The sequence below is a fragment of the Heloderma suspectum genome, chromosome 2 (assembly GCF_057233095.1).
Source record: "Heloderma suspectum isolate Gila_16-S chromosome 2, 16-S_ref, whole genome shotgun sequence".
Classification (NCBI taxonomy): domain Eukaryota; kingdom Metazoa; phylum Chordata; class Lepidosauria; order Squamata; family Helodermatidae; genus Heloderma; species Heloderma suspectum.
In genome coordinates, this window is record NC_139459.1 from 397,322,515 (window position 1) to 397,338,263 (window position 15,749).

Here is a 15,749-nt window from a genome sequence, read left to right on the forward strand (position 1 = left end):
AAAGACTGTCCCCTCAGCATTCCTCTGCACTCACTGGCTGTGCCCCCACAGGAAGTGTCCCACTACACTGTTTCCCCCTACCATCCTTTTTCTTCTTCTATACTTTAATCAACATGCTAAATTGGATGAATTAATTGATGGGTTGATTCCCAATTTACAGCTTCAAGGGTGGTTGATCACCCTGCCCCCACAACTGCCTACATCATGTAGGCTGTGCTTATTGAGTGCCTAAGGAGGCACTGAGGAGGGGAAAGAGAGATGGACGTAACTACTGGCCATCCAAAACGGGAGCCCGAACTGGCTCTGTTCTGCACAAGGAGCATTAGGAACTGGAGCTGCATCAACAATATACAAGCTTTCCCCAGACCACAGTGCCTGAAATCTTCTCAGAGTTTGGTTCCACAAATCATGATTCCTTAATTGAGCAATTCTGTATTTTTTAGTAGACACACACACCTGGGATGGAAAAGGGAATACCTGCCATGGTTGTAACCTCGGAAGTTCCCACCTTTCTCTGCCCACCATCATCATGTGCTTGGATCTGGAAGAGAAGGCTGCATGTAAGGCTCGTGCCACCATCTGGACACTGTTGTAAGCATTGTAGTTGTCCTGAGACAGAGTTTGTTCGAGCACAGCCAGGGGCAATTTCTCTTTCTGTTCACATCTCCTCCTCCCTTTCACTGACAACCTGTATTTTGAATAGAGACAATGAAATGCTTTTTCCATGTAAGTATCGATGTGATGCAGATCAGTACTGACATATTTTGGCCTGTTTGTGTGGATTGAGAAGGAAAAGAACCAATGGCTGTGCTGGAAACATAACCCCGTACAAGTCACTGTCGAGGTGATGTCCCACAAAGCTGTTGTCATCCAGACTTTTCCTCCTGTGGGTTTTACCCATAGTTCAAGAATTTGTTTTAGAAGGAATATTCCACCAGAGAAAGTACGTGTGTCTCCATAGTAAACAAACACCTTGACTTGTCTCCATGTGGGAACAGAGATAAGGGGAACATCCAATTTATACTCCCTCAGTTCAGGGATAGTTTCTGAAATCGCCACACAGACACCATGGCTGGTGAGCGCTGGTGTCATCATCCTCATGAACATTTCCATTTTCGTTGTCTGGAGCAAAGAGACCGATCCAGGTCCATCTGAAATACAGGAGCAGTTTGACAATCCCCTTGTAAAGGTCTTCATATTTTGGAACCACCCGGTGGAAAAAAGGGAATTGGGTTTTATCCTTAACATCACGGGAGGCAAAACCATAACTGACCTAGTAAGGAATAAAAGAGGTTAATGTTTTGTTTTGTTGTTATTATCTGCTTGCTGTAATACAGTTTGGGCTTTTCTTTGATATGTATGTGTAGTGTGTTTCTCTCTCTCTCCCTCTCTCTCTCTCTGTGTGTGTGTGTGTGTGTGTCTGTGTGTGTTTGTAATGCTCTGTTGTTGTGAACCACCTTGAGCATACTATATGGAAAAGCAGTATACAAACGAAATGGGTGATTGATTGATTGATTGATTGATATTTGTCTAATGCCCTTTATCTGTACTGAATATCCCACTATTCAGTTTCATTGAGTGACTCCACTGCATTCAAATATTATGAGGGAGGGCAGGGAATCCTGTCTATGTTCTCCACATCCTGTATTCTTTTCTAAACTTCCTGGTGAGAAAAGGTGTCAGTAGCTGCATGAACCTCTCTCCAGTGTCATTAATGACTTGTGCTTATTGTTATTGGAAAGTTGCTCAAAGGTGATGTAAAGCTAGACACAACCATCAGCTCCCCAACCCCTCTGAAGACAGCTTAAGACCTTATAAAGCAAAATGCTGTTACATGGCATGCCCTCTGTTCCTACCTGTGGGACTTTGTAGATGTCCAACGTGGTTGAAATCTGGATGGAGATTTCAGAATCAGCACCTTCTACAACAGCCAACGGGTCATTCTGTCTTCCACAGCTGTAGTTGGGAATATTCCTCTGCCCAGGAGACAGCAGCTCTAGCATGGCATCACTGGTGATCCTTGTGTTGTAATAGTTCTCATAGAAGTTGTAGCCCAGGCTGGTGTTGGGCAAGATCTTGGGATTTTGGTTGATCTCATGGATGGCAAACAAGAAAGCCAGGTCATCGAAGTGAATTGTGTCTGTCATTCTGCAGCAAAATACATGTGTGAGATTGTCACCCCCAATTTAATGAAAGATATCAAATTCCCACTTTGGTTCAGATGCTGCTTTGGACCCTCTGAATCAGCCCCACTTTGACCGGGACCAATTCGGACCTCCTCCGCTTTGACTTGGATCCAGATCTGAAGCGAGATTCGGATATCCGGATCACTCGCTTTTGGCTTATTCCCATTGAGTGTCGTGGGAAAACACAAATGGTCATAACATTTTCAGTTTTCACAATAAATACATGAAACATGGGGCCTTTCTGCCCCCATGGAGGGGATGTCCCCTGCCAAATGTCAGGCAGTTCGGCCCCATACCTGTTGTGCGAGGTGCAGCTGAAATTTGTTTTTTTTCCACAGAAACCCTCCAAGCAAAGAGCTATGCCTCTCAGCCCCATGCCTCTCAGCTATGCCTCTCAGCCCCATGCCTCCTCCTTCCCCCCCAGCCTGCTCAGCTGCCAAGGACCACTGGCCCTCTCCTGCATGTGAGGAGGAGATGGCTAGCAGATGGGGCATGCGCTGCACCTCTTCCTCCTCCTTCCTGGGCAATTCACAGGGCTTTTTGCATACAGGTCTATGTGCATATAGACTTCCGATCACCATGATTTTAAAAACCTGGTGATCATGGTGGAGGGAACAGCGAGTGGAGCAGGGGCTAGGTGGTTGTTTGTCCAGAGAACCCAGATGGGGGTGGATTCCCACATCCCTAAGTAACTCCACCAGAAAGATCTCTGCCTCTGAAACACAGCCACTTTTCTCCATTTATTCAGTCCCCCACCCTTCACCACTGTCACCGATCGGAGATTGCTGGGTTACGTTCAGCCCTGATTTGTCAACTAGCATTTCTATTCCCCAAAGCTCCCTCCCTCCTCCTTGCTTCCCCCCTACCTCCTCCTCAGCCCCTTGCTGGACTTTCTCAGGTTGATACTTTGGCGCCCGGCTATCTAGGCTGCTCAGAACGAATCACCAAGTCAGACGAGGTGCTTCATGTACAAACCACTTTGCTTCAGGGTGCCTCATTACTGTTCTGCTCTGCCTTGGATCACGCGGAGGCACCTCCGAAGCAGCCCGGTGCGACTCGTTGTTCGGCCCTCAGACCGAGGCGGTGCACAGCCCTATCAAATTCCCTTTTCTGTAACTGGAAGGGTAGCATAATGTTGCATTATGTTGGGTTACGTTTTACTATGTTGCCGCATTTTATAGGTTCCCTAATTGCTGGTACCAGTCTAAGCTGTGCTGGTGGCCTCTGGTAAAGGCCCTCTGATTAGGATCTTTCTTTAAGACTCTTAATGCAAAGGCAGCTCCAGGCAGGGGAGGACAGTCCTTGAGATACCCAGATCCCAAACGGTGGGCTTTAAAGGGAAGCACCAGCACGTAGCTCTGGAAGGGGAATGGCAAGCAGTGGTGGCTGGTGCTGGTTGGTGCTGCTGGGGCGGGGGCCAGGGCAGATGCTCAATATTCTACTGAGATGGATGGAGGAGGGCAGGGAACTGCATGCTGTGCATTGGAGCAAATGTAGCTGGTTGTGGGGGGCTTTCTCTGCCACAAAAGGGTGGGTGAGAGCCAGAGGGTCAACACCCTATTTCCGTCAAACATAGAGCCGCCAATAGTAGCTCTTTATTGCTAAGATACATTCTATAAAGGCAGTCCCAGAATGTCGTCTAGTAGCGTTGGAGGCCCTCTTGTTGTCACCCCATCTTCAGAGGTTAGGCCAGACATGACCAATAGGACATCTTGGTTGTGGTTCCCTTTATCTGGAATTCTTTTCCTAGGCAGACTTGCCTGGTAGCAGATTTGATGTCCTTTTGGCATCCAAGATGAGGCTGGACAGCCATCTGCCAGGGATGCTCTGACTTGGATTCCTGCATTGAGCAGGGGGTTGGACTCGATGGTCTTGTAGGTCCCTTCCAGCCCTACTAATCTATGATTCCATGATTCTATGATTTGGGAAAGACCTTTTTGTTTGCCCAAGTCTTTCAGCAATGTCAATTAGCTGTTTTTTAATTGCTGGCTTTCCCTGCTGCCACTGGTTTTCTTGTTTATTGATTTTTCTGCTGACCAATCACTTCTCCATTTCCTTCTTTTATGCCCCAGTTTAGAAATCTGTTCTAGTGTTATGCTGCTGTGGGAGGTTTTTAGCTGAAAGTAGGCATACAAATTCTGAAACAAACAAACAAAAAATGGCACTCTTAGCCAGCACCCAGTGATAAATCACAAGTACTGCAAATCTGAAAATGTGAAGTCCAGAGGAAGGGGGAAAGAAGGAGAGCATTAATAAGGATGGATGGACTCGGTTGGGCCTGGGTCGTGGGGGCACTTGCCAATTGGCCAGTCCCCCCCCCCCGTTAGCTGGGCGGCACGAGCCCTGGACAACTTGGCAAGCAGTCTGGGAGAGCCCTGCAACTGCGGCGGCAGTGGCTGCCACAGGCTGATACTTTTACGTAAGTGTAAGAGACTTACGTAAAATAGCGGGCCTGTCCCTCCACTGCTGCCACTCCCACTGTAGTGGCAGGGGGAGATGAGGATCTCCCTTCTGCCCCTCTTGGCCCTGCTACGGCAGCAGTGATGGGGACAGACTCATGGTTTCACCAAAGTCTCCTACACTGTTCCACAGGGTAGGAAAAGAAGCACCAAGTCCAAGAGGTCACTGGCATAGTTAAGGAGCAGCATCAAGGAAGCTGTTAGAGAAAACAGGGCTTCTTTCAGAAAATTGAAGTCTGGCCCAGGTGAAGGAAAGACAAGTTTGCACAACGACAATGAAAGCAGCCAATAAGAGATGCAAGGAAGCATTTTGAAGAGCATAACGCTAACAACACCAAGGCCTACAATAAAGAACTCTTTAAATATTTCAGAAGGAGAAAATGAGCTAGGGAGGCAGTTGGACTGTTAAATCAGAACATAAGAAGAGCCACGCTGGATCACACAATGGATCCATCTAGTCCAGCATTCTGTTCAGAGAGTGGCCACGAAGCTGTCAACGGGAAAGCCAGAAGCAGGACGGGAGTGCAGCAGCATCTTCCCACCCACATTCCCCAGCAACTGGTGCACATAAGCATACCACCTCTGATACTGGAGGCAGCATATAGCCATCAGGACTAGTAGCCACTGATGGCCTTCTCCTGTAATTTGTCTAACCCCTTCTGAAATGTCTTACCCCTCAGAATGAACACAGAACAGTCACAGTGTCATGAGAATTCACTGAGGGTATCCATACTGAGCAGAAAAAAGTCCTTCAACTCCAAGCATTCCTGTGCTAGCCATGCTGGCTGGGGGATGCTGGGGGATGCAGTGCATTTTGCTGTCTGAACATGCACAGAACTGCACCCTTGGTTGAATACAGGAGAGCGAAGGCCTACACTCCGAAATCTTAACAGCGACAGACTACACTAATGAGGGGTTCTTCTTCCAACAGTGCCTTTAAGAAACAGATGACCCCTTCTACGGTCTGTTTTATACACTTTACCAAAGACTGCTACAACTGTTAGCACTGGCACAATACTGATACAGTAGCCTGACAGAATGTCCAACTCACCGAATTATTCTGAAACACACACACGCATGATTAGATGGACACATGTGAGCAAATGAATAGATACATCCCTCTAAGTTCAGAAAGACTTACTTCTGACTAAGCCTGCATGGAGTGGCAGCATAGCATGTCCTTTCCATCCCTATCCCCTCTTTATCCGTGATCCATCCATCAATGAGACTCCCTCAGCTTCAAAATTACCTCACACTCATCTCAGTTGACTGATTCCTGCTATGCCTCCCACACTCTCAGAATACTGACAGGAACGCTGGAATTCCCCTCAAAACACTGGAATAAAATATACCAATAGCTTCATAACAGATATAGTTCTTGTAATAATAAGGAGCTGAAACGTCCTTTGACAACAACAAGCTCACATCCACTACAACCTTCTTTGTTTTCCAAAACAATGTTAAGAAACGTGACGTTAACTTGTTTAATATTCAAGACTCTGTTTAAACTGTATTAGAAGCGTCCAATCCAGATGTCTAGAAAAGATTTTGTAAGCTCTTCTGAATTCTTGCTAGTTGTTAAGACATAACACAATCGGTGACAGAAGAACTTATGAGTATTTCACATAATATTTGGTGCATGTATTATGATGACCGTAGTAATCTTTATTACTTAATTTTGTGATATAAATACTAATAATTTGTATTTTTATCATTCAACATTTAAAAAGTGAACTGAAAGAATAAAAATGATTTTTCTGTTTTAAGTATCTATACAAGGAAAAGCAGATGCAATATTAAAGAAATTGCCAACTTGTTGCTTAACGTTACCAAGAAACAGAGATGACAAATTCTTCAGTATTGTGTTCACCTCTTCTTATCAAACAAATATTGAATAGTTGATTGAATAGTTGATTGAATACTTGATTGACCTATTGTAAAGAAACATCTTGAAGATGTTGAAGACCATAATGTTAAAGACACAGGAGAGGGTATGATGAATATTTGGCCCAGATGTATTTGCACTTTTGATTACACATTTTGCAAGACTCTTACACCAACCTACATAATTGGCTAACTTGCAAATACTGATCGTAAATAAATATATGTTTGTTTGTTTATTTAGAAGTAGAAGACTCTACTTTGCTCATTGGCGACAACATTTATAAAAGAGCATAGAAAATGTTAGATACATGGATCCATTTATAAGTTGGAACCAGATTGATGCCAGAAATTCTGTGATCTCAGCTGGGTATTTTAAACAAAATAATGCTTGTTAACTACCAAGGAGTGCTGCTCTTGAGTTCCATTCTTTGTCAGCCATTACTATCGGGCTGTTAAGAAATCATATAAATATAGAAGGCAGAGTTGGGAAAAGTCAGGACATGTGTTCACCTTGAATTCTCTATTCCTTTTGCTACAGCTCAGACATGTCCTAAGGCCTTTTACTCATTTTTAAAGGAAGGCGTGGTCCTGAAACACTTCTTAGAAAGATTTTTGAAGTGTGTTCATTTGTAACATCGACTTGTACTTTTGTATATGGTGTGCGTTCTTATATCCTATTTTGTAATCCGGCCAAACTGCTTGAGATTGTCACATAAACGATGAAAAGACATGCCTGATCTCAGAGTCCTGTATAAAAGAACTTCTGGTGTTGATTCTAGAATTCAGTGAACCTGCATCTCCTCGGTGACACTGTGTTCTTGGGAAATTAAATAGAGGTGGTTACCTGGTGATCTAGGAAAAGCTAAATACCAAAGTTCAATTGCATTGAGTCCATAGGCAAAGACAAGTTCGTCACTGGAGATCATGTGTTTATCCTAGAAGGAACCTACTTAGCGTAGCTCCAATCACATAGTTTAAAAAGCAAGGAAGTGTCTGCTGTGGTGAAAACAGCAGGATGCACATACTAGAGGGTTTGTGTTTCAGTTACTCAGGACCAGGAATAGAGGTGAGAACACAGTTATTGTCCCCCTTCTACACGCCTAAGAAATTAGAACTCAGTGGAGGAGCGTGAAATACCTCCCTGCATCATGACTTACATTTTCATGAAGATAGAAGGAGGGAGGGAAAAGGTGTCTAGTTGTAGTGCCGCATTTAGTTTCGGTAAAAGCCCACTAATGAGTTGGTCTCCTGGTCTGAACAGATTCCAAGCTTCATATCGATCTCTCCTTAAATTCAGCGGACACTTTGACTCTCGCAGCCCCGAGGCTGCACTGGGCAGCAGCTGAAAGAGCAGCAGCAGCAGCAGAGGTCTCATGCTTGGCATGCGTGCTGCAGGCCCCTTCCTTGTGGCTGCTCCCTTGGAAGAATCCAGAGTCCTCTGCCAGGACCAAGGCTGAAGGCAGTGAGTTTGCTACGACAGATGGAGCTCAGCCAGGGCTCCTGATCCAAAGGGGATGATATTCAACCTCACTCCAGCAGCATCCCTGCCAGCCCTGAACCACAGCCCAAGATCTCGGTGGGGTGCAAAGCATTTAGGCATCATTACTTGCGTGCTCATGGCAAGACCTTGCTTCCTTTTGCACCTCTTCCTGATGTTTATGTTATTGGTCTCAAAAGCAGCTCTGGGGTGGGGGGAAATCCCTGGAGTGTTGGCAAGAAGCAGAAGACTAAATCACCATGATTGTGATAATTATAAAGGGAAGAAAGAGTCCACCCCATCCTGAACTCTCTGTGCAGCTTCATGCGCAGGCGTGTGGATCCAGAAAAACATGTTTGCCAGAACTTAACACTAAGCCATTTACTCTTCTGTAGGTGAAACGGATGAATCCAGCAATCTCAGATTGATCTTAAGTGGAGAACAAACTCCCCCCAAAGTCCCTACCTTCGAAAGTTTCTTTGAAGGGCAGGATTTACATAAAATAAATCAGTAAGTAAGTAAGTAAGTAAGTAAGTAAGTAAGTAAGTAAGTAAATACAATGAGCACAGTACATATTTTTTCCAGAGAGTTCGAGGTACTGGGATAGCTCAAGGTGCTTACAGTGCATTGGCTCATCCCATCTAGGACACAGAAATGTTGAAAACAGTGATTTCTTTCCTACCATCTGCTGAGCCAGCTAGGTCTGAAGGCCACTGAGGAAAGGTGGTGTTACAAATGAACCCTACATTCTGCTGTTTGGGGAAAGGAAGCCTGCATTGGGACCGGGAGGCTCCATCCTAGTCCTTGGTAGGGCAGACGAGCAGTCCACCCACTACGAAGGGACCTCATGCAGGAGGGCCGGCCCTTCCATGATGCAGGGTGAGGCTCCCGCACCTGGTGGCGGAGCGCGAGGAGCAGAAAACGGCACTGCCCGTCCCCACCCCACCGCCGGGAGGGCCTGCAATGGCACCCGCCACTGGGCCGCCACCTCCAGCAGGGCTCGGGAGGGTCTGCCAGACCGCCTTCGCCACGGTAGCGGGGCTCTCCAGAGTGGGGCTCTCCAGAGGAGCTGCCACACCGTGTTGCCTCATTGCGTGGAGAGACAGGCGGCCAGAAGGCGGGGCCGGGGGAGTCCCACCAGGGCTCGCCTCGGTCTTGTGAGACCTGGACAAGCAATGGTGAAGCCCTCACGGCTGCTTCTTCTGCCCGACTGCCGTTCTTCATGCGATGAGGCAATCAGCGGCCGGACGGCGGCGTCAAAGTTGAGAGGTCGGGGACAATGTGGCGGGCGTGATGCACGAGCGGCAGGAAGTGGCATCATGTGGCGGGGTGGAAAGGGCCCCAGTGCAGCGGGGCAGCCCGGGAGAGAGCTTGCCCCAGGGCTGTCAGGCGAACCCTTTCTGGCGGGCCCTTTGTCTCCCCCCACCCTCTTCCGATTGATCCTTAAGCCACTCATCTCCTTCTCTCTCTTCCCTCTAATGCTCTCTTCCTTCCCCAACCCCCAGACACACACACTCACACGAACACTCACCCTATTGTCTCTATTTCCTACAGTATTCTATACCATCCCCACCTCACGTGCACACACTCGCTACTTTCTATGATTATTTCTTCTTAAATAAACAAATGATTGCCCCCAAGGACCTTGTCTGCGTAGGGATGTACGAAACACTTACCTGGTTTCATCCAGGGACATCCGCAGTGGGGGCGAGGCGCTCTGTCCCTCCCCCCCCCAATCCTCCTCGGCTGGCTCTGCACCATGGTGGACATCTGGTCCCTGCTGGGCTGCGCAGGGACGCAAATGGCGGCCGCCGTGGCCGCCACCATTTACTTCCCTGTCTTTTGCCATGATAGGCTACGTATATATTTACATAGCCTATCATGGCAATGTAAATACTTACGTAGCCTATCACAGCCATTTGTGGGAAGGCGAATGGCGGCCACAGTTGCCGCAGCCATTCACAGAGCATCGGACGGTCGCAAACAGGTAGGCTCCATTCCAGGCCCATTTTGGGGGGTGGCAGCGGGGGTTGCTTCGTTCCATCACAGATTCTGGGGGGCCAAATGCACGGCCTCCCTGGAATCCGTGGCGAAATTCTCCAACATCCCACCTCTGTGGTCTCTGGATTCCTCAGCCTGTGGGGAGTTCGGTCAGCTTTACAAGTTCCCTTGATTGCATTGCACCAATGGAAGCATCCAGGAACTCTTCCAGGGAAGTCCATGCAGGGCACCTTGTACTCGTCTGTTGCAATGGCTTCACGGAGACATAAGCAAGGGATGCATAAGTGTAAGCGACTCGGGAGGCCCGCAGCAGGCTCACCAAACGCAATTGGGCAAATGCACTCCTTGCTGTGGCTGCCACCTGATGATTCACAGAGAGTTAGGATCGAGGAGCATTCCTGAGCTGCACACCTCATCCGTTGGGAAGAGCACTGCCTCGTCCAGAAGTTCCTGCAGAGCTGGTTTTGGAACGGAAACTGCCCTGGTTACCCTGTGGATGAGCTTTGCCGAGTGAAGGACGGAAGGAGCGTGACCCGGCTGATTCTCTGAGACCTCATGGTAGCTTTCCATACCATCAGCCATGGTATCCTGCAGGAAAAGGGACTCTATGCTCTGACAAGGGCCAGGGGCGTGGTCTCGGGGAAGGACCTACATTGCCCTGGCCACCATTTTGGAGCGACGGCTAGGCACGTAGCACTCATGCTTCTGAGTGCGAACTGTTGCGAGAATCTCAAGCTGGGGAACTGCCAAACCGATGGTGAGGAAATGAAGGAGCACAAAACACTCACTTACCTAAAAAGGGACGGAAAGACACAGCAGAGCCCCTCAGATACAGAACAGCCACTGAAGTGTCGTGCCCCTACACTCAAGGGACTGCACAGCTGCGCATTTCAGTAAAATGCCCCCCCCCCCAGGGCACGGCGAGTCTGGTAGGGAAGCGCGCAGCACGTGGCAGGTGGATCGCAGGGCATGTTGACGCGAAGCCGAATCTCTGCGCAGTCGCGACAGGTGGGGGGCCAAAGCGGTGCCATATAGATGCGGCCTTAGTCACAGGTTGGGATTGAACATGACTTGGAACATCCTTTAGTGTTTACCCTTCAAAGATACATTCAATCAAGATGTTTAGCAAGAATGGAAGAAACAGCAATGTTGGGAATGTAACAGAGAGGTTTTTATTATTATTTTTAATGAAATCTGCTATTGCTGCAAATTTCCAGAAATGTTACCTTGGCCATGTTTGGACGTCGCTTTGAGCCATGGTGGCGTAATAAGCTACTCAGTGGCATATTTTGGAAATAGTCCACACCACACAACTGGGCGAATGAGTAGCTGTGCACAATCTGACCCACCTCCCCACCCATCATCAACATCATCATCTACATTTCTATACTTCCTCAGAGCCTCTCTGGGAGGTTTACAGCTGTGTCCCGCTGCAGTCCTCCTGCCTGTGAAGTTTTGAGGACTACAGAGGCATTGGTAAAAAGGTTGGGCCTAGAAGCCTGTTTTTTGGGGGCGGGGAGGGGATATGTCTGAGAAGAGTAGCTTCATTTTCCTGGTCAAGTTTCATTTTCCTGAGTTAGGTTTTGTGAGTCAGGTTTGAAACTGTACTTTCAGATTTGGGGAAGGAGGGGATGAAAAGGGAGAGAGAGCCAGTGAGAGACTGGAGAGACGAAGACCAAAGAGTCAATCAGATGTGGGGTGAAGTGCCAATCACCCCACATCTGAGCCTAACTTCCACGTTTTGGGGAAGGGGACATTTAGAAGAAGGAAGGTGGGGCTCTTAAGGAGACAAGAGATCTCAAGGAGTTGCTGAGGGGGTCCAGGTCATCAGAGGAACCGTGATACCCCCAATTCATTACATTGCAGCAGGCGCTACAAGGAGCAAAACCCGGTGTGCACCAACCCTGAACCCCCCAAACCAAAAACAAATAAACCCTTGGGGGTTTGCAGGATCAGGTAGACCTGCCAAGTTCATAGGTAGACCTGCCTAGTTGGGAGACCCAATGCACCCACAATTGTACATTTCCCCCCATAGCCATTGCTGGCATAGATGCCTTTATTTTTCTCCAAATCGCTAAAGCACAAGAGCACTTCAACACTAAAGTGGAATTGCGCATCTCTACACACACACACACACACACACACACAGACACACACATTGCTGGCAGAGCATCTTCTGTTCTGAATATCACTAAAGCACTCTGTCGCTATATCACAGTTTCATATATAAAGGGCTACTGAAGTACCATCTATGGGTTCAAATGCACAAGTGCGATATGGTGAGAGAGCGGGTTAGCACTACCACAGTGTGTGGGACAGCTGAAACCAGCTACTGCAGTATTGTCCATGGTTTAAAAGGTGAAAATCCCAGGTGCCAAAAAGGGGCTGAAGTCTGTAAACCCTTGGGACTTTTCAGGATCGGGACAAAACGTGACACACAACTTTCCCACACCACAGCAGAGCGGTACTTCCGGACTTTGCTTTTTCATAGAGAAGGAGCCAGAAAGGGGAAAAGGGGGTGGGAGCTCTGACTGCTAGACAGTTTGCTGGAACGGCATGGAATTGCACAGCTGGGGTCCCCTTGTGGGCAGAATTCCGACGCAGTAGTGTATAATAGCACAATTTTGATTCTTCACGCAACAATATGCAAGACAGAAACAAAGGGTATGAGCTATAGCTCCCTGACAGCGTGGGGCAGAATTGTGCAGGGGGGTGCCTTCCTGGGAAGCCTCCAGACGCTGAAGTGGGGAATTGCAGAACTGCCTTCTTCATGGAAAAGTGAGCCGTTCTTCCCCTATTCCCCTCTTTGCCAAGTTGCACAGTTTCAAAGCAGTCATCAGGGAAGCCTGTGATTGTGTAACTTCGCTGTAGCGGCGTAGCGCGATACCGCGAGGCTGTTCCTGTACTCTGGGAAAGCTGTCATTTTGTAAATGCAGTGCGGTATCAGGGAGGGCTGTGCTTGCTGGCCTGCGGTTGTCCCTGGGCTGCTTGTCAGACCTTGGAAAAGGGCTCTGCAGGCTGGAGCAGAGCAGCCAAAGCAGTTTTGCCTGCCCTTGCCAGACAATTCTGCAGGTGACCGGAATGAGCCGCAGGGAGTGCCAGATGACACAATAACCGACAGTGGGTGAAATAAGCTTTTCTGAAGGTTGTGGGTTATCAGAGTGGCTTCTTTCAGCCAAGTAAGCTATTATGGATTTAAACATTCTCAACGGACATGATACCCAACAATGGGTTAACTAAGCCATCATGACTTATTGAACACATTGTGGGTTATTCTGCTATCTGATCCCAGTAAATATACAGTATTTATTTATTCATTAGATTCCTTCTCTGCCAAATAGCAAAAACCCGCCAGGTGTTTAAATTACAAAACAAAAACATGATATAAAAAACTTCAGCATACAAAGTTTAAAAGCAATTTAAAATAGCTAAAAATGGCTCAGAATTTTAGTTCATTGTTCTAAAGGAAAATGCATGATAATCAAAATTTTAATTTTCCACAAGTTTATGAAAAATGCCTGAGGTGTGGGGGGAAGAGGACAATATTTCTTTCTTCCATCCTCCCCCCAAATTGTTTGTTTTGTTTCCAGGCCTTCACATCTCTAGCCTGACATTTGCCTGATTTTTTTTGTCAGCATTTCAAAGCCTACTTTAAGATTCAGATGCCACCTTCTTCTGTTTTCATCATCAGATGTTCCTTTGCATTCAGATCAGGCCTCAATAAAATGAGATAGCATTTGGGAAGAAAAATGCAGCCCAGCAACCCAGCACTGGAGGCCAAGATGGAGAAGACCTGCACGGCTACCATGTATTTCCCCTTGGTGCTCAGGTAGGTGGGCACAAAGGACACCCAGACGCTGCAAAAGACCAGCATGCTGAAGGTGATCAGCTTGGCTTCATTGAAGGCCCCGGGCAGCTTCCTGGCTAGGAAAGCCACCGTGAAGCAGATGGCAGCCAGGAAGCCCATGTAACTAACGGCACTATAAAACATGGCGACAGACCCTTCATTGCATTGCAGGATGATCTGTCCAGGCTAGGGATGCCTGTCCGAGTCAGGGAAGGGTGGACAGGTCCCCATCCAGATGGCGCAGATGACAACCTGGACAATGGAACAGGAAATGACAATGGAGTTGGCCAAACTCTTCCTCAGCCATCTCCTCATCTTATTCCCTGGCTTTGTGGCCAGGAAGGCCAGAACTACAGTGATTGTTTTTGCCAACAGAGAAGAGACAGCAACTGAGAAGATGATGCTGAAGGCTGTTTGTCGGAGGAGGCAGGTTGCTTTCCTCGGCGGACCCATGAAGAGGAAGGAGGACAGGAAGGAAAGCAGAAGGGAGATGAGGAGAACGTAGGAGAGGTCCCGGTTGTTGGCTTTGACTATGGGAGTTTCTAGGTTTTTAGTGAGGATTCCTAACACAAAACCAGTGGATAAGGACAAGAATAGGGCAAAGGAAGCCAGAATGACCCCCAAATATTCTTCATAGGAGAGGAAGACTTTTTCCTTGGGAAGACATTGATCTTGTTCTTTGTTGGGATACTGATCTTCTGGACATCTGGTGCAATGGTCTGCATCTGAGGAGGAGGAGGAGGAGAAGAGGAGGAGGAGGAGGAGGAGGAGGAGGAGGAGATTTGGCATCAACAATATCTGTCTGTATTTGTCTGTGCCCTAGGATTTTTTCTTATACATCACTAAGAAATTAGTTTCTTTTAAAAATGTCCTGAAAACAAACCAACCAACAGCCCTTAGTGAAAATGTTGCAGTGGCTCTTTGCCCTGTTCCTGAAGGGCTTCCTTTTCCTCTAGAACTCCGTACCTTCTTGAGTGGAGATAGTCCCTTCTGCACATGGAGAACATGCATAGCAGTGTTAGATAAAAATAGTCCTTGCTTTCGGTTTAGAAGGAAAGGATGCCAGGCAGGCAGCAGTGGATCCAACACTATTTTATTGAAACGTTTTGCAAAACGGGTGCAGAGCAGTCTGGACCTCGAGACACGTGTGCAAAAGCCTTTTATACCATATTGCTTCTATTGTTCTTACTAGTAACCAATGAAACAGTTAGTACATCGGCTCACCAAGTCAATAGCCAATAAACAGTTAGTATTAGCTTACCAAACTGTTAGTCATGAGCACGTCAGTATGATTTTCTTTTTGCTCTGCCTACATTCTTCGCCACTCGGGCTTTTATGTAACTTGAGACGCCAACAGTTACGGAGTCTCTTTTTCTAACAATTCCCTCCTTTAAGTCTTTATTCATGTCTTAAAGCGTTTAAAACGGAGCCTCTTTATTGGTACAATAAAGCAAGAGCATCTGTTTTGACAGCGGTTTTTATCAGTCGCTGGGATAAGCTTTTAACACAGGGGATAATGCAACAACTAAATAACACTATAACTTTTATCATCACTACAAGCGAAATAAGGATTGAGGCTGCTAGGTGTTTCCATTTTTCAAACCATTTCTCTGACCAGGCAGTCACGGGGTTGTTAATCTTTGAATTCTTGGCTAATTCTTCAGACAAGGCGGTGAGGCCCTGCAAAGCCCTTGTTACCGTGCCATCTGGGGCAGTGTTGTTAGGGATGAAGGTGCAACACCGTCTACCTAGCATGACACAAACCCCTCCTTTTTCTGCTAACATATTAAGAACACGCTGATTTTTCCAAGCCATTTGGCTGGTGGCATTTAGTTGCTCAGCCAATCTCTTTATAGCATCACGGGTATAGTTTATTGAGAGTCTGGCACTTTTTC

The 15,749-nt window shown here is 47.2% G+C and overlaps 1 protein-coding gene and 1 pseudogene across 1 annotated transcript in view; one reads left to right on the top strand and one right to left on the bottom strand.

The window, feature by feature from the left end:
* Positions 1-15,749, top strand: part of LOC146356565 (uncharacterized) — a 227,624-nt gene that overhangs the window by 173,133 nt on the left and 38,742 nt on the right. The window lies entirely within an intron of this gene.
* Positions 163-9,097, bottom strand: LOC146356569 (vomeronasal type-2 receptor 26-like; annotated as a pseudogene).